Genomic DNA, 19,542 nt, shown 5'->3' with positions numbered 1-19,542 from the left:
ATATTTATACAATTTATTTACATTATTAGCAGTAAGAATTTATTGATCTTGCATTAGCAGGTGGGAGCTCACTGCACAATGAGTTATTGAAGTTTGGTTTGTTGTAGAGGACATGGGGTCTGCCGGGAGCAGTGCTGTTTGTTCAGTCTCACAGCAGCAGGGAGGAAGGACCTGCAGGATGTTCCTTCACACACTTGGGGTGAGAAGGAGCAGGTCCTGAGGAGTGCCTCCTGCACTCCAAAGGACATGAGTCTCGCCAGCAGGTACAGTCTGATCTGGCCCTTCCTGTACAGTGCCGTGGAGTAGTCTCTCCAGTCCAATTTGATGTTTAGGTGAACACCCAGATACCTATAAGAATCCACTATCTTAATGTCCATTCCCTGGATGTTCATCGGTGTTGGGGACGAATGTCCACGCCTACAGAAATCCTTTGTACTCTGCGTCGCTCTCTTCAGTTATGAGGGCAACATTCACAGAGTCATCAGAGATCTTCTGCAACCGTTGGAAGTGATAAAACAGACCCTTTTGTGTTTAAATTTAGCCACTACAAGTCATGTAAAATATGTGTGGTGTTCTCGTTGTGTGACATATGTGTGTATTGTTTACCATGCTGTTGGTTCGTGTAGTGTTTTGTTTATGTCCTGCACAGAGCCTTTGATTTAGTTTGAATATGTAGCACACATCCACACTGTGCACAGGCCTGGAGGGTGGGACTGAGGGTTTTCATGGAAAATATTACTCTTCTGTTTTAAACAGCTGCTAAACTGGTGTCAAACAGGAAGTCTCCCTCACCCTCCTTTTGCTTCCTTTCTGTACCATTTTTTGAGCTTGGGTGCAACATTCAAAAGTGCTTTGGTACATTTTTATCGTGTTCATGTATCACCGTGGGGGTGTTGTTGTAGCAAACTATTTGCTAATGTGTGTGAAGAGTTGTGAAAGTGCACCTCAGTCCTTACGTGTCTATTCAGATTTGTGAATGTTTGCAAGAATCCTGAAATGTGCACTGACATTTGTGAAGATGTAAAAATAATCTGCAAATACATTCACTTCAGAAATCTTGAATATCAGATTGTAGCTTCAAGATTTGGAAAAACAAATCCTTCACTGCAGGTCTTTCTTCGTGTGGTTTTTGCTACACTCCTGTCATGCATGAGACCTGCAGGTGTGTGATGTCATCTCAGGTTGATTAGATTTATGCTTCACTGAGCAGAATGACACGTCAGTTGGCACCAATTAGCTAATATACTTTTAATAGCAGAATCGAATCAAAGAAATGAAAAGCAACATTTTGTTATTTGCGACAGCAACCAACAAAATAAGCTCTACAGTACACAAATGCGTTAAACAGTGCCTGCACTGTATTATTTTCTGTAACCTCCGGAAATTTTAATGACGACTGACACCTTTAACTGACGAATGACTTGCTTCCTCACCTTTGACACTAGAATCTTCTTCAGGTCTCGACACTGGAAAATTATACATCACCATATGTGTGAGTTAATTATTTATAAGTACACATGTAGTGCAGTGTACATCTCTTGGAGGCTATGCATCACTTTGGAGTGTGTACACCACTTATTCACTTATTTGTTTTGCCCTGTGTACTGCAGATTACATTAATAGATGTGCCATCTATGACCTCTTTGTCCTCATTAGGATGAAGTAAGGAATAATAATGCATCAGATTAAAGAAACCAGTGGAGCCTGCAAAATGCTCAGGGATTTAGGACACACACTGAACTTTACTCTGCAAAAAACACATTATCCTTCTGCAAACAAACAGCGAACCAAAACATTCACATCAGTCTTTCCCACAAGACTTTCTGTGATAATTCTTTCATCTCATTATTGGACCTTTACATCTGAGCAGCTTCATTTGTAGTGTAAAAATGGATTGCATCCATGGCGTTCTGGATGTGCAAAGCAATATGGCTCAAGCTCATGCAGCTTACCTTGCCGCTACCTTTTCCACAATAAAACATTACTCACACTAAAAGCAGCTTAGAGAAATTAAATCACCATGTGTCCTGACAGCTCAATAGATTTGCGTCTCCACTTGGATACACAAGAAGACACGATTAATCCTCTGGTGTTTGGGGAGCAGCGCAGAACTCTAAATCACAGTAATTACTATCATCTATGCCAATTTGCACATGACAATAGAAATCAAAAAAAAAAAAAAAAAAAAACTAAACAAGTCAAGCAATTACAGAAAAGTCTTATCATGCACCCAAGTCTTAAGAGTTGTATTGTACATAAGCTTCTTTGCTATGTTAATGATTATGTGCTTGTGTTCATGTGTTTGTTTCTTGTGTGGTCAGTGACATTAGTGACATTCTCAGTGTCAGCGCTGTAGTCATTCTGGCTACAGGCATCCTGTCGCTGCGGTGGATTTACTGGCAACATACCCCCCTCCTTCCCCGGCCAGCTCTTTAATTACCCTGGCCTATTGATCGTCCCGGAGACACGGCACTCTGGAGCTGAAGCTGGGCCTGCACCAGTTAATGACTGATTATTCCACCGTTGGCCCTTGGGAGCAGGCAGGCGGCGTGGGGACAGAAGGAGCCTGAGAGCACCGGTCCTGTTCTGCTCTGCAGCAGCATTTGCACTTTTCACCAGCTCACCTGATTGCAGAGCAGGCTCAAAATAGCACTTTGTACTTCCTGCTCCACCAGCATTCAGAATTTTTTCAAAAAAGGATGATACATTGAGAAAGTTTATATAATCATCACAATTTATTTGTGAGTTTTGATAAATCATCATAACCTCCCAAACGTGGGAGGATGCATACGTTTCTCCAAGCGAATTTCACCTCAGATAAAGTACAAAATACGTTTTGTAATTTTTTTCTTCCTCACTAAAGTTGCACAAACCTTTTTATGATAACTTAACCTGGTATATGTATGTAAGTATGTATGTAAATAAGATAAGGAAGTAAGATAAGAAAATAAACACTTTCTGTTGCTGCAATCTCACAGGGAAACAAGTGAGACAAAAAACAGGGTAACAACTGATGACAGGCAAGCATGTGAAAGATAGGAGAGGGTGTTGTGTTGTGAGACAATGAGATGTTGATGGAAATGTAAGGAGTCCTTTGGGTCCATACTGTTGATTTATTTTTTCCTGATTATCCTCTCACACTGTGTTCACACACTGACACTTTTGTCATACTTGTGTCCCTGCTCAATGCACAGAGTTGCACAGACGGCATCCGACCAACCAGAGAGAGTACGAATCATTGTTATCTTTAATGCTCAGCACTGTTAGAGGCCTTCACTTTATGTTCACTCACTTCCCATTTCCTCCTCTCGACAGGTCGCATCAGCTCGATGTCTCTAGAAAAGGGCATGAGTCGGAGTGGTAAAATGAAAGGATTGGAGAATTCCTGGTTCTCTTTAATGAGAGTTGATGATGGGGCTCTCTGTCATTTTGAAACAGGTCTTCAGAGGAGACAGCAAATGACGTATGACTGACAGAATGGATGAGAAAGTCCCTCCTTTTCCCTCTCTTCCTTTTCCTCTCTCTCATTTATATCCCTCTCTTTTTTCCCTCTGAGAGTGCCTGAGGGAGAATAAGGTTGTGTTCATGAGGAGTGATCGTTACTCATCACTCCTCTGGGACTGACACATGAGTCTAAAAGATGAAGGGATGAGTGGTGAATATTTCTGATGAGAAGAAAAAGAAAGTGACATACTGGAGTTAGGGGAAGGGAGGATGGGATCAGCCCATGAACTGACCTGATGTCATTTTCTGTAACCTCAACTACTATTATAATACAAGACCTGAATTCATGGGCTTCATTGGGCTCATTTCAGGCCCTGCGTCACATTTTTGTGTTGCATCTCACAAAAAAAACTTGCATTTTATGCGCATTTTATTTTGCTTTTCTCATCCTCTTATCATTCAAAGTGAAATCATCAGTTTTCTAAATCCTTGGGGTTTGTTTCGTATCATTTCAAAACTGTAATGACCAAAATGAAGAACTTTGAATTTTATTTAGTTTTCTTTAGAGACAGCAGCTCTGCATTGGCATTCTCCAGGGGTGAGAAATTTAGGGGTAGATTTTGGTTTATAGTTGAGCATCAGATTTCACCAAAACTCCAGATCAGGGTATTATATGATATGATATGATCTGGCCCTGCTGTGGCTTAATTATATTCCCCGTAGTAAATTTACAATAGCCCACTTTTACTTTGTGATACAAAGTAAAAGTGGGCTACGAACATACACTACTCATAGGACTGAAGTGACATCCATGTCACTTCTAGTTAGAAGACTGTACCTCCATGCAGTTACTGTGTTTTAGTTCCTTTAGAGCAGCAGTCACAGTCAACAGGTGAGTGGTCTCACTGTGTAATATGTGTCGTTGCATTACCGTATTAGCCTAGTTGCCTAGCCCCCTTATACAGAAGTATAAATTCAGCTTAACATACAGAGCGCTACAGGACAACACTTTATCTGTTTTCATTCAAAGGCCTTTCATAATTTTTTTTTTTTTTGTCTCATGTAGGACACAAATAGTGATCTCCAGTCAAAATCCCTTATTTGTCTCCAAGATTTGATTCAACCAATAAAAACAATACTGATGCTGATCGTTGTGGAACATTTTCAGTCTTTCCTATAAATTGATGAATTGATTATCTCGGCCCCTCCTTGTCCCTTCCCTCTTCTCTATCCCTCCTCTTTGTGCACACATGATTTTATTTGTTTTATTTGCAAAGTGTAAGATTTGATTTACTATAACTGATTCTTTTGCTCTGTAACCTGCAAAATGGTGGTGGCTTTTGCAAGGGGACTTGTGTTTTAAGTTATATCTGGTACGATGTATGTATTGTGTATTGTCCCAACTAAATAAACAATGTGCAATAAACAGTCATGCATAACTTGCTGGCAAGAATGGCCGTAACTTAATGTTGGAATACAGCTGGGTCCACGAGGTTCACATGCTGATAGCTGCTGGTTAATCGACTGCGAGTGGATAACATTAACTGAATATTAAAAAGGTATTTTCAAAAATTTAGAGGGGCTAATCTTGGGTAAGTTGAACATTCCAGCTGGTGTGATTACCAGTCCAATTATTACTATTATTATTTTAATATTTCCAGTTTTCAGTGCTGTTGTGGCAGCTGAGAAAGGGTCAGGAGGGGCTAGCTGTAGTGAAGAGAGAGAGATAGAGACAAGAGGTTAGACAGACAGCATTTTATATTGTTCAGTTATTTCTTTGTGTCACAAAGTATTAGCAATTAAAATATCCTTCTGTGCCGATGCATGCCCCTACTGCCAGCCTTCACTTTCTGAGAGGAACACAGACAGAACAAGATGTTGGACTGTTGAATGTTGTGTAGGGAGGGGCAGCTTTATTTGCCAGTGGCTAAAAACTAAAACTATTAATAAAGCTTTTCTATTTTTAAAGAATGAGCTTGAAAGCTGATATATCATTTCAGTTTTTCCTGAAATCATTCAGGAACATTCAAATTTGTGTTCAGTTTTAACACCCACCAGTCCACCTCAAGGCTAAAATGCTAGACGACCAATCCACCTACATGACTTTGCACTGTGAGAGGAAACTGGAGCGAAGAATCCAGCAAGATATCAAGTTATTGATCATGACCTCTTGCTGAGAGGCAACAGCGTGGTCATATGTAAGAAGCATCAGTTAGAAGCCGCAATGAGGGTCTCCTGTGGTTGGGATATCATGAAGATGTCAAAGTTAACCCAAGCCAGCAAGTCCAAGGTGGCAGGGAGCCAGATCACTGGAACAGTTCCCAGCATGAGCGAGAATTCACAGTGGACAGTTATGGACATGCAACCATGCCTTCTGTTTCTTTAGGAAAACAGATTTGTGTGAAGTTAAGTTAATATTTATGAATATCTCAATTGATGTTGCACAGGGGCAAGAGGCAGGATCTCGCTTTTCAAGGCATTTCTGCTTCATTGTGGTGACTGTTCTGTTCATTCCATGCTGCAAAATGACGCTGATCACTTTTGAATGTGAGTCTGAACAACTGAATGTTAATGTGGTTACCTAGTTGCTGACTTTGTACCATCCTGCCCTTGTTCCATTGCACCTCTGCTTGTCTGTGGCTAAGAAGCAAAAGTAAAGCAGGCATAGCAGCCCAGTCGCACAAGCAAAAAGGAGAGCATTTTGCAAACACATGCATTTGATTAATGATTCCCCACACATCATCCATCCATGCCTCCCTCCACTGTACGCTACCTAACCAAAAAACCAAGGCCTCACAAGATGGAGCATTCTGTAGAGGAAATACATCTTTGTGTCTCATACACTGAGGGAATATTGTTAGAGTAAAGAATTAACAAGCTTTAATAATTATTTCAGCGCTCAAAGATTCACAACTTTTTTCATTTTGTCATAATACAAGGCTATGAAGTGCATGTTCTTTTTTCATCAGCCAGCACAGTTTGTTACCGGTGCATTTGTTAACAACATGAATTATGTGATAAGCAAACAGTGGTTTGCTGTGCTGTTAATTGTTGATTACAAGATATATACTGCTGTGTTGATACAGTTTGTTTGCTCCCATGTCTGTGAATTTTTAATTATTGAGCGCTATTCCTAATCATCATTAGTCACAAACAACAATAGAGATTAAATAATGGGCTGTGTAATCTTGCTTTTCTCCTCTATCTCTTACTTTCCCTCTTTCAGTGTCTGTCTTTTACACTCATTCACTCTCATCTTTTTGCTGCCTGATTGTATTAAATATTCATCAAAACAATTCATCTGCTATTAGTTCGGCCAGCTAATTTAGATGTTTATTCTTACAACCCCCTGAATATGGTAACAGCTTCAATTAGCTGTACAAGTAAAATAAATAAGAGTCACTGAATTAAACAAGCTGCAGATCAACTTGTCATAATGTGTTAAGCTAAATGATCATAAAATACATTTGCAAGCATAGAAAACGTGTCATGATGAATCATTTTCTGCACCTTCTGACAAACTCATAATCCATCTTACAGATGTATAAATAAGGAAAAGAATTGTGTGTGTGTGTGTGTGTGTGTGTGTGTGAATTTGGCACAAATCAGGTATGACTGGCATTTTGCACGTATTTGACACAATGAATTTAAAATGAATGAAAGAATAAATCTGAAAGCACAGTTAATCATTGTCAGATGGTACAGAAACTTTAGAATGAAAGCAATTTTCAAAATTACAGCAGAATGGCGGTTTGACTAAAAAAATCCATGTAAAATGATAAAAGCAACAGCATCGATGTAAACCATCCATTCCAGACTTGTGTGTGGCTCCCTCTCTCTCTCTCTCTCTCTCTCTCTCTCTCTCTCTCTCCTTCCTCAGTGATTCACAGTGGGAGAAGCAGTATAGGCAGTCTGTGCAGATAGATGGACTTTTAACAGTACTGTGTGTCTGTGGTCTGAGGAGTGACGTGCAGCTTGATTGTGTGTACAGACGATCTAAGTGAGGCTAACTGGACTGGCCTGGGCCACAATACAGGTCCATGCTCAATGACAGCTGTCAGCCTGTAGTCGTGTAACCAGGAATGTAAAGTAGAAATACTGCATTACGTAAGCAGTTTGTTGTTTGTTGCTGATTTGTTCTGGAATTGATTGTTTGGATTTGTTGTGTTTTACTGCTGGAAAATCTGCCTTTCTCTTCTCACTGTCTTATTCACAGTCTTCCTCTCAGTTGTTATACAATTTAGGAGAAACCTTCTGCATTTGCACATGAAAGAGATAAAGCATTACAGTACAATCTGTGCTGTCTGTGCACATTCAGGCCCTGGCTGGTCTGACAGACTTTGCACCTGTGTTGCTGGCATCAAAATAGCAGCTCAAGCGGCCAACCAGTGGATTCCAACTTTGTCTGTACTGACCCTGACTGAGCCATACCGTAGTTGAAAACAAAGTGAGACAAAGACTGAGATTAAGCATCTTAGCTGGCAACAGAGCCAGAGTTTTACTCAGCAGATCTGTTGACTTGTCTCACAGTTGCTTCTTAATGGCTCTTTTCATTCAGGTGTCTCAACCATGACAGTGTAACAAGACAGCCAGCATGCACAACGCAGGGCCCTGAAACTTAAGCTGCTAAATGGAATTCAGCCATCATTAATTTTAATAATTGTACCGGTGCTTTTCCTACTGTGGCACATCAAAATGTCTTCTGTTAAAGAGACCATGTTGTGAACATTCAATCAAGGTTGCTCACCCTGAGGTTTTTTTTCCTGTTAAAGGTTTCTTCTGGGAGTTTTTCCTTGGTCGATGTGAGGGTCTAAGGGCAGAGGATGTTGCTATGATGTTATGTAAAGCCCTTTGCGTGTAAAAATGGGAAGTTGTCTTGTCTTTTACATACTTAAATGTAGATTTAGAATAACACCACGTTGTATTCCTTGTACAATGACAATAAAGGCTTCTGATTCTGATTCTGAAGCTTCTATCAGAGCTCTTTGCCTCAGAAAAAATTTCTTCAAATGTGGACGTACACATATACATATGATATTGATTTTGTTTCCTTTATTACAATTTCCTTTAAGAGAATCAACCAATTACTGTTATTTTATTCTACAAATAGAAGGGATGTACCTTATAATGGGACAGCAGAGAGATTACACAAGAATTGTTAGAATTCTAACAATACGTATAATGTTAGAATTGTTAGTCACAAATTAAAAATGTCTTTTACACTGCATATTACTACATAGCTTTTTGAACATGTGTAAAATATTTCAGTTCATTCATTAAATCAAGCACCATTGCATTTTCAGGGCCAATATGAATATTAAAATCACCAATAGTGCTTGCTTAGTCATAGCTCAAAGAAATCTCTTATAAAATAAATAAAGTCAGGAATGCCCTAGTCACCTGAGGGTTGCACCATGTGGCTTTGGGGTCTGAAGTTTGATTCCTTTGTCATGCTCATCTCATATCAACTTCTAATTATCACTACATTTTCAGTTTAAGACATAGATTTGTTTCACAACACAAAAATTACATTGCAGGAGAGTATCATACAATGATATTACAAAGATCACGGACAAGGATATATAGATTTGATGGAATAATAGAAATACAGCATGAATTACTAAAAATGATCACTTCGGAGCCCACAGTGAGTCATATTAAAGAATAAATGTCTTTCCTATACCTGCTACTTGATAAGAAAATATGTTAATAGCCTAAATAACAAGGTAATATAGTTAAACTGTGTCAGAAGGAAAAGGAAATATAGACACCGTTTGAAACCCACCAACAAATGTAGATAGATAATAAAAACTTGCTTGACACTGCAATACCGCACCCTCAAATATTACCAGTCAGTATTAAGTATACAGCACTGTGACATTGTGAGTTTCACAAAGCTGGTATTTCTGGCAGACTACTGTTAAAAAGCACACTGTGTCCAAGGCTAACAAATAAAGGTCTGTAACCCCCTGTAAACCTGGACCCCGAGCAACAGTGAGAAGCAATTATATCCAATGAGTCATCTTTCATCCTCTTTAGACTCCGAGGAAAGCTAAGTGATGCTTTCAACCCACAATGTCTGTTGCTGACTGTTAAACATGGCAGCAGAGCTGTAATGGTGGCGGCAGCCATCTACTGAGGATCATTAGGTCTGATGATTGCTGCTCTGCATGATTGCATAACAGCAAAGGAATATGAAGCCATTTTACAGAACCAAGAGCACCCTGTGGTGCAAATTCTGCTCCCTTGTGACGGTCTCATATACCAAGATGGAAACACCATGATGCATGCTGCTAAATAAATTTAATAGTGGTTTCATAAACACCAGGAAGAAGTCACACATCTTTAATTCAAAAGATCTAAACATCATTGAGCCTCTGGGATTTTGTCGAAGAGCAGCGCGTGAAGTGGATTTGAAGCTGGTGTAATATTGCACAATACACAGTGTAGGACTCAGACTGACACAACCTCAAGGAGGCTGTAAGCTGTAGTGAGGGCTAGCTGCTCTTCTTAAAAGGTGCTGTACTTTGATATACTGCTTGGTACTTCATTTATTCGTTTTCAACCTTATATGTCAGAAGCATGTTGTAATTTTTTGTCTGTTATTGAGTGATGGCTGCTTACTCCATAAACAGTCTTCCTCGACTCCCACAGTCTGTGTCTGCCCCTGGAGTCTAAATATGAGTAGGTACCTGTCTACTATAGGTGTATGATTTATGATAGTGAAGTCTCATTTGTGCTCTCTATGCAGAACAGGTGCGCTTTGTTTGTAGCTCCATACTTTCCTGGACTTGTCACTTGGCAGTTCTTTTCTTTCCCTTATTTTCCATTAAGCCGCCACTCTGTGTATGGAAAGCTGTGAGTCACCGAGCCGATTCATATTTCTGTCTCTCCCTGGAAGAGGGCTCGGGGTTGTTATGCTCCTCAGTTTCAGCTTTAACCTGTGAGTGTTTATTTACTCTCAAATGCCTTTTTTTCTACATTTATTTTAATTGTTTTTAAAATTGTTTACCGCACAGGAAAGCTAAATACATGTCTCAGAGCAGCAGTAGCTCAATTCTCCTGCTGTTTCCATTTCAGATTGATTTACATGTAAAAACCCATCTAACAAACAAGGAGTCTGAAGCACAGGGTTTCAATGCTATGATCAATCATCCGCAGACAGATGTCTTGGGGAATGGAGCTATAGGAAACATAAGAGGTGTCACTTGACAGCAGCCTTAGCAATCATTTAAATTTGGATGGTTGTCTAATTTTAAATTCCTATTTTTAAGGGTGGCAATTCTAGTTTAAGAAAGACCAAAACCAAGGAGTCCTTTTCCCAATACTTTCCAGGTTCCCTTTTCTGTCTGTAGTCCATTTGCTGAAACTGAAGACTTATGTTATTCTTTGGGGACTGTTTTGACTTGTGAATTAATATACACTTACTTCTCAAGTGAGTGTTTAACCCAGCAGGGTGGGGTGTGTGGGATCTTTAAATGAATTAATTAAATGAATGTTATATGTATTGAGTTGTATGTCTATCCTGAGTACCCAGAGGTGAACTCCAAGCATATTAACAAACCTGAATCATGAATGTAGAGTCATAATTCTGTGGGGGTTGTCTCCTGTCAGCACTGTTATAGTTGTTGCAAACAGGGAGTTCCATCACAGGACAGCCGTCCACACACCAGGGTGCTGCTCTGAAATATGGTGCTGCTCTTTGGAGATCTAAGCTGCTTTACATTGCAGGCGGTGTGAGCTAAACCATGGCAACAGTGCCTCTGAAGAGGAATGTTCAGACAAAATGCTGCTGACAGACAGTTCAGGGTTTAGCAGCAGCCTTGCTGTGCCAGGTCTCCCTTGGGGTATTTCATCAATGCCTCCTGTAGAGACACCCAGTGCCACACAGCCGACCCCATACTCTAATGATGCCACACTGTGATCTCTGATTGGCTGGAAGGAGGTTGAGGTGAGCTTGCCAAGGTCCAATATAGAGCAGCGTGGGCGCAGTGTTGGGTTTGCAAGAGGATGGGGGTGATGTTGGGAGTGGGCATAATTAGACTGTTGGGAGCCATGGTGATAATGGCCATACTCAGAGCAAGGGAGCACAGGGAAAGCACTTTAATTGAGATATGAAAGACTTTGTTCCAAGGGCACTTCACAGGAAAAGAGATGCCAGCTACAAGTGCTTGCTCAGTGTAAATACTAAATGATGACGCATGACCTTTTGGTCTGTATTTAGAACACTGTTTACAAGACAGTATGTAATTAATGCCTTATTGATATTAACAACTTTATTAATGATTCAGCAGCGGAAGGAAGCAAACAAACCAAGATTCATCTGAGATTGTTTGCATGAGAATATTTGCCTGCCTTCTCAGTCAAAATGATACTGTTGCTAATTGTGCATGAGCACACTCTCAAAACCTGCTCTGAATTTGACTAAGAAAGTCATATATGCATCTGGTGAATGAGCATGACAAGTGAACCAGTCAAAGCAAACGTGTCTGTGTTTTCTGCTGTGTGTGTGTGTGTGTCGAGGTGGCAGATGGGCTGTGCCTGGGACACTGGGTGGGGTGTGGCACAAAGGAAGATGCACGCAGTTCTTATTCTTCCTCCCACAGACGCACAGCTGCAGCCCACGATAACAAGGCATGGCATGATGCAGAGAACCTTCAGACAGGTACAGCTGCGAGATCGGCCAATCTGTGATTCAAAGTACATCCAAATCAAATAATTTTGCAAATACTAATGACAAATGTTTACTTGTTTATTGAGAGATTTTTACATTTGTCTTCAGACTGAGTGAATAGAATTATTACTATATCCCTGTTTAGCATTTTCAGAGATTGCGGTTTTGGTTTTTCTGCATTTGCATACAAATATTGTCTTGTCCTGTCTGGGCACAATTTTTGGTAATCAAGCCTAATATTATTTAATTTCTGAAACAAATGTGTGCAGCCTAGTGTGCTCCAGCTGACTTAATTTGAGTATCAGAACACTGCAGAAAAAAAGCAGCTGAATATCGTGTGACAGAAATTTACGCAGAGTGTACATGGTGCTTAGACATAAACATGGAGGTTGAGCACATTTTCAAGCTAATATTACAAGATCAAATCTCGCTGCTATTGTCTGGTTTGTCCCGCACACACTCACACACACACATACACACACACACACACACAAACACAAGCGCTTTTAAACAAGCATTAACACGTTCAGTCACAAGCTCTCTCTTCCTTTCTGTCTCTCTCTGTCACACACGTATGCACTCACACTTACCCTCACTTTTCTCTGAGTCACTTTGGTTCAAGACTGCTGTTGTTCCATTGATTGAACAAGGCCATCAATAGCTTTCAAATACAGCTACCTGTCTGAAGAGGAGCTATGGAGCATGAACAGCGGCACCTGAAAAGATTTCCTGCTAATACTCTCTTTCCCCAGGTACCGAAGGCGCCCTGCTATTATTTCCAGCCTTTTGCCTTTGGCGAATTCTCTCTGTTCTGAGGTGAGAGGGCTTTGTCGCCACATGAACGCAGAGCCACCAAGACACCTTGCAAAGTCGAGGTAGAAATGTTTCCATGGTACCCTGCTCAAGGTCATCTGGACAACAATATAAAATTAGCCCTCCTGGGACTGGACCTCCTCTGACACCTCCGCTTACAAGTCCCATTTTGCCACCAGTGCTCTCTAACATCCCTGTTCCACTCCTCCACTACACACACACACACCAACAGGAGAACAGGGTTGACTGGATGGATTTTTCCCGTGTGCTCCAGTGGGATCTGGCTGAGCAGAAGAGTTGGCACCTGCAGGGGGAAGAGAAAAGGAGGGGTTGTTGGTGGCTGAGGTGGACAGAGTAGTCTGAAGCTTGAAGGAGAGTGGAGCAGCTTGGCAGTGGTGGCTACATGGGTCTCCCAGGTTTGGTCTAATGGCCCCACTTGGCCCAGCCTACTGCTGGTGGTCAGATGGCCTGCTCCAGTACAAGGCAACACGGCCAGGGGCACGTTTTCACATTCACTTCTGCCTGTCTTTGTCAAAGACTCTAAATGACTTTCCAAAAATAGGCAAGTGGGAATTTAACAGAGGGGGAGCAGAGCGTGCGATTGAGGGAAAAAGTGTGAAATAGGAGCCAGCCTTAAGTGTGGAGGTGCAAGGGAGCAGCATATGTTCTTTTAACACTCTCATTACAGACCCCCGTTTCTCTCCTCAATGGCCTCGGAAGGGTCCTTCAATTTACAACAGGCTTCAAAACGACAAAAGGCCTGCTTTTGTGTGGCTGGCAAAAGGGAGCGTTTACCTGCAACACTTTCAACAGCAGCAGCAGCAGTGACCAGCGTGGTGGCCGAGGACACAGAGTGAAACAAAGGGAGATAAGCAGCGGGGTATTCTTAAGCCAGTCTGATGACACAAAATAGTCAATGCCATGTCTCAAACTGTGGGTTTTAATAGTGCATTTGAGACATCTGATGTCTTTTAATACATTTGCCTGGCAGGCACTGTTTATCTCAATGTGGCAGACCAGTGTTCAAGATGAAGACATTACCCTTGTGACAGCCAGTGCCTGGCTGCCCCCCTCCTCTGCCTCAGGAAACCCTGTTCCCTCACTGGTCCCACATCCCTGGAGTATAAGGCTGATAATAGTTAGAATTCCCAGCAGGCAATGGTGGCGGTTTAATCTAGTGCGAATGTAATCCTCGTGGCCTATCCTGTACTGAAAGCCCCTCACCACACCTGCAGTACCCCAGAGCTTTTACAAAGAAGCATAGCTTTAAAGTAAGAAGGGAGTGACAATCCACCTGTGCACACGTGTGTTCGAGTGAGTGAACAAAAGAAAGAGAGGAAAATGTGGTGATAAATGTAATCTTAACAGAAAAAGGAGACACTGGTGATATGTGGGATTGCTGTATATGAGGACACATATTTTGCTTAAGGATACTGGAGATGGGATATGGCCTGTTTTAACTCAATATTCCTGCCGGCTTGGAGCCAGACTTCCCCAGGCTCTGTCCTAAGGGCCAGATAAATGTTGGCTTTTGTGGGCTCAGCGCATAGAATTATTTAGGGTATCACCAGATAATAAATGATTTGTTAGAATAACTGCACCTTTTCCTAATCTCAGGTCAAATATTCTGCACGTTTTGTATGCTTGTTACAGTACAGACTCTCACATTTTGTGGGTAAATTGCTTGCTGGCATGGATATCCCCCAGGCTTCACTTGGATACACATGCATACACAGTCACCTCAATCAGCATGTCTGTTTCCTTCTGCAGTTACACACAGTTAGTGTTAACAAGCATGAGGAAACACATCTCCATTCCCCTTTAGCTCATCCTACAACAGCACAAGAGATTCGCTTTAAATGGCTGGGTTTTCACAGGCCACAATTTGCTATCTGTTACAACCTGTTTTTCTTGTTGACCTTCAAATCTCCTGTGGAGACCCTGCACCATCATTGTGACAGTGTGGGCAGGCATTAGTTGGACTCTTTCCTGGATCCTGCTTTTCTAATGAGGGATATCAGCACTTTGGCACAGATTACTGGCAGTGTGCATAAAAATGGATGGGGATAGAGTGCAGCTCAACAGAACTGTCCCACAGTCTAGGTCCAAGAAAATGGAGCCCAGAAGGATTGGATTGCATTATCAAATTTTAAAATATGCCCATTATTTTCACAGTTATATTTAATCCAAAAGCACCTTCGGGATTCTGGTTATTTGTAGATAATAGGGGCCACATTTTGTGTAGAGAGGTATTTTTTCCAGTGTCACTTTATGCCGTAGGTATCATTTTCTATTTCAGTTCCTGATTTTCTCCCCATGTTATTTTCACATTCAGCCTCTCTTGGTTCTGGACATCATCACATCTAAAATAGAGGTGATTTTTACATGGACATCTGGTGACATTGTTCACGGTGAATCTTTAGAAAGAAAAGATACGCAGGGATAATACACCCATGGGGGATATTTTCAGCCGTGTTACAGACTCATTATCTTGTCACGTATCATAAAAAAGACAGAGAAGGCCGGCATCAGGGGGCCTCTGTGAGCGTGCGTCCACACTCCCCTGGCTCTTCGTCAGCCAGACTCGGCAGCAGCCTCCCTCGACACGCATAACGAGAGAGGGCTGGAGTCACACACCTTGGTGAGTCGTATCGATTGTGTCCCCAACAACTTCTGCTGAGAGGTCTCATTCTGTCTGTCACACTCCCACACATTTGAGGTGAGTGCACACGCACACACACAAACAAACCTGCACCTACGTAGGCACACATAGTCAAACCCACGCAGGCAGAGACTTAACTTAGACAACATATGCCACCCTGGAGGGCTCTGCTGTCTGACATCTCGCTCACCGGGTGCTCAATTAAAGTGTGAAAGTGTGGTGTTAATGCCCTAAACCATTAACAACACTAGATTCTGTCACTCTGTGGACCCACACTCTCTGTCCTGCATGACTTTGTGACTTTCCAGCATGTCTCTCTGGTGCCCAATCTTTGTCAACACTGAGCTGGGAGGCTGTAAAAAACCATGGCTTTACTGGGTTCTGCCACTCAGAGCGAGGGCAAAATATCCCTTGTTAAATAGGAAAGAGTGGAGATGATGGAAAGTTTAGCATCCATTTTCTCTCACTCTTGTTTCATTGGTCATGGGTCTGTGCGTATGCATAGGGGTGCTCTCGACTAATGACAACTTTTTTTTTAAAATCCTCATTTCATTATTGAGCTTCCTTATAGCTTTCATTCAGCAGCAGTGTAACCTCTCAAATTAAGCTTTCACTGCATTTGTGGCCTCATAATTCCAAAGTACGTCGGGCTGAATAAGTATGAAACACACACGCCGCTCCTTTTGTCTTATATACTAATATCCTGCCATGTGATTTGCATTTCTCTAATGCGCTGACTTAATGCATGCAAAGGAAGGAAATTCACACCTTTCTGAACTGCTATTCACGGTAAAGGTACAGAATAAACATGTACATGCAGATCCAAATACGTGTGGGGGGAAAAGTGTTAATTGACCAACCTGCCAGGCAATTATTGTCGGTTGACCTCATAACCAAAATGTGTTTCTGATTATCATGCTTCAGAGGGTCTGTTGTCAAGGAAGCCATGTTTTAAACTGTTTAGACAGCACCTTCCCCAGTCCACAGGGAACTGTTCTCAATCAGGCGAAAATGTAATCTAAGCTACAAACTAATGGAAAAGGAAAATGAATATATTTTTATGGTTGGGTTTTTTTGTTTTTTTGTTTTTTTTTTTTTTCTTGTCGGTATTTGAATTTGATTACAGAATTCTAATTATATAAAGCTTGGGGACTGAAATGATGATTTTCAAGTAACCAAATCATTTGCCCAGTGGAAAACGGACCTCACCCGGTCTCAGAGATATCATATCCAGAGTCTTATGCAAAACATTTCTCCAACTGTGAACTGTTTATTGAATTTTTCACAGGCCTGTGTAAATGTCTAAACAACGGCCTGATAAAAGTGAATGAGATACGACTCAATCAAGAAATGAAACGATGATGGCTCTGTCTTTATCCCTTCAGACCTAATTTATTCCCGGTGGAAAGGGTTTCGGGGCGGTGGCTCTGGAGCAGAAATGTCAGTGGCCAGACAGGTGGGGGTTCAGCTTTGCGAGATGAAGATAGCTCCGACAGAGTGTGCGGGGGGTGAGCTTATAGTGTGTTTGTCCAGAAGATTATTATCCACACACACACATACTGCCCAGGGATAAACACAGCCATGACAGTGTTCTAATAATGTTTCACCTTTATCAGGGCGCACAAATGCGCACTTTGAGTCATTTTGCTTTCCAATGTACAAGTCGTATCACAAATGAAGACAAACATCAAGTGGTGCAGTAAATTGGAAATTCTTTTTTCCCGTATCTAAATCCTTTGAATTCTCCAGGTCCCCAAAGTAATTAGAGTCTCAGGCGAGTGGGGCTCATAGGGGTGCCCAGAGTCCCTCTAGTCAAATAGAGGGAATGCCCTATGCCTTGCCATAAGAAAATGATGTCCCAGCCCTTCTCCATCAATTACCCCCTCACAACTCAAATTTACATTAGGTGCTACTCACCCCAGCAAATATTTGCAGTCCTACACTCGCCTTTAGGCATTCAAGCAACTCAACAAAATATATAGTTGTATATTTTAAGATTAACCTCACTTTGCAAATCATTTATATTTCCGATAAGCAAGCATTACAGTGTACATGCTGGTGATAAGCCTCATACAGCTGCAGGCTCTGTGCGGGTGATCTGTCCAGAAAGGGAAGACGGTAGCCAAAACCAGGATGCCCTCAGGGTGAGTGTTATCTGCTGGGCAGTGGATGGGTGTTTAACAGGACCCTGATAGCCTATCCTCACCTGGCCTGAGGCACAGTATCAAACTCCTTGTCAGAGGAAGATGAAGTCAACACAGGCAGCCCGGCTTGGGTTAATAGCACTAAAAGTAAGGGTCAGGACATCTATTATGGACTAGTGCCTTATCAAACTCGAACCAGTCACCTGTCAATCACCTGACTTACCTGCTATCCATGTGGCAGTCTTCAATTAAGAATGACATGTGTGTACAAAGAAACACTATATCTGTGAAGTGCACCTGGTCATTTTTTCACTTTCATACAGATGCAGCAGTGCAGAGCAAAGCTGATAGATGAAATGGACAAATGTCTGTCACACAGAGATGTTCAGCCAACCTTGTCTGAGCAAAATAAAATTAAGTTAAGGTAATGAGTTTTCCTTTTTTGGTGCTGTTTTATGTGGGAGTCAGTACACTCTAGCCCAGCCACTCCACCCCTCTCTTCATCCCCTTGTGTCTCCATAGATCACTATGTTATTAACTCATTGTTACTTCTCTTACACCCTCCTGCCTCTTATTATCCCCAGCTGCTTCTTTTTCTATAAGAAAAAAGCTCAGTGTACATTTAGGTGCATCATGAGCATATTTGCTTTCTTCCACCTCTTTCATCCCTCCTCCAATCTCTATACCCAGCCCTCACTCTTTTGCCTCTTTGTTCTTATTTTCAATTCCATTCTGGCTCCATCCCTCTTTTCCTATTTTTCCTGTCAATGGACTGATTTCTTTTTATCCAGGAGTGCAGCAGATTAACAGATATTGTATCATGGCCAAGACAGGCAAAGCCCCTCTCTGTCCCTGACATCTAATTAATGGTAATCCTTTAATCTGCTGCTTGTAGTGTGGACCCCTTGGTTGCTGTCCCATTTTCAGCGACAGAAGTCTGAAGAAGGGACAGAGATAGAATGGGGAGAGAGTGGGTTTGCTCGCTCAGCAGGTCGAACTGCTGGGCTGCTTTGGACAAAGACACATGAAACACAATAAGGGACAATATCTTTTTCATTTCTGGATATTACACATATTTCATTTGTACTGTGTAACTCAAAATGTGTCTGTCTCAGCGGTAGTAGTGTGAAAAGAGAAAAAAATTGCCATATACACCATGGGAAGCATATAGAAATTTTGCACCATATACTCAGCATCACTGACATTGATATTTAAACCTGTGCTTGCACATATACATGCGTGCCAACATGCATATGCAAACATATGCTGAGCCTGATCTCAAACGTTGTCTGTGTCGAGGTGACATCTGTATTTACAGCATCAACCTTGTGCTGCAGACACAGATGTAATTAACAACAGGGGCGAGGGAAACAAATCCTCCCATCTTAATTAACTTAATTAATAGGTATAAATAATCACCTTCAGCCTGTCTTCATTTGTTAAGCAATAAAACCAGGTATTAAAACCTCATCTTGGTTCTGTCATAAACAATATGCATCCTCTCTCTGACAGTGACACCACAGATGGTGGACTGGATGTCTTCTAACAAATCTGTAGTGTATTCTTGGTCTTCCAGAAGAGATGCTACAGCCTCTAAATTTTTGACATGTGACAAACAACGCAAGAGCTTAGGTTTTGTTTTAACATTGGTGGGACACCTGTGAAAGGATGGTTGTGGGTGCCTTCCCTCAGGAAAATTTAACCATCAAACATTCGATTTACTGGATTCTGATGAAAACTTTACACTAATTTGTGACTTTTTGTATCAGTTTGTAGTGGAAATGGCTCTCTTTATTTATAAGACA

This window comes from Scatophagus argus, chromosome 10 (genome assembly GCF_020382885.2).
Source record: "Scatophagus argus isolate fScaArg1 chromosome 10, fScaArg1.pri, whole genome shotgun sequence".
NCBI classification, from domain to species: Eukaryota; Metazoa; Chordata; class Actinopteri; family Scatophagidae; genus Scatophagus; species Scatophagus argus.
The sequence above is the reverse complement of the archived record's forward strand: the minus strand, read 5'-3'. Positions refer to the sequence as shown.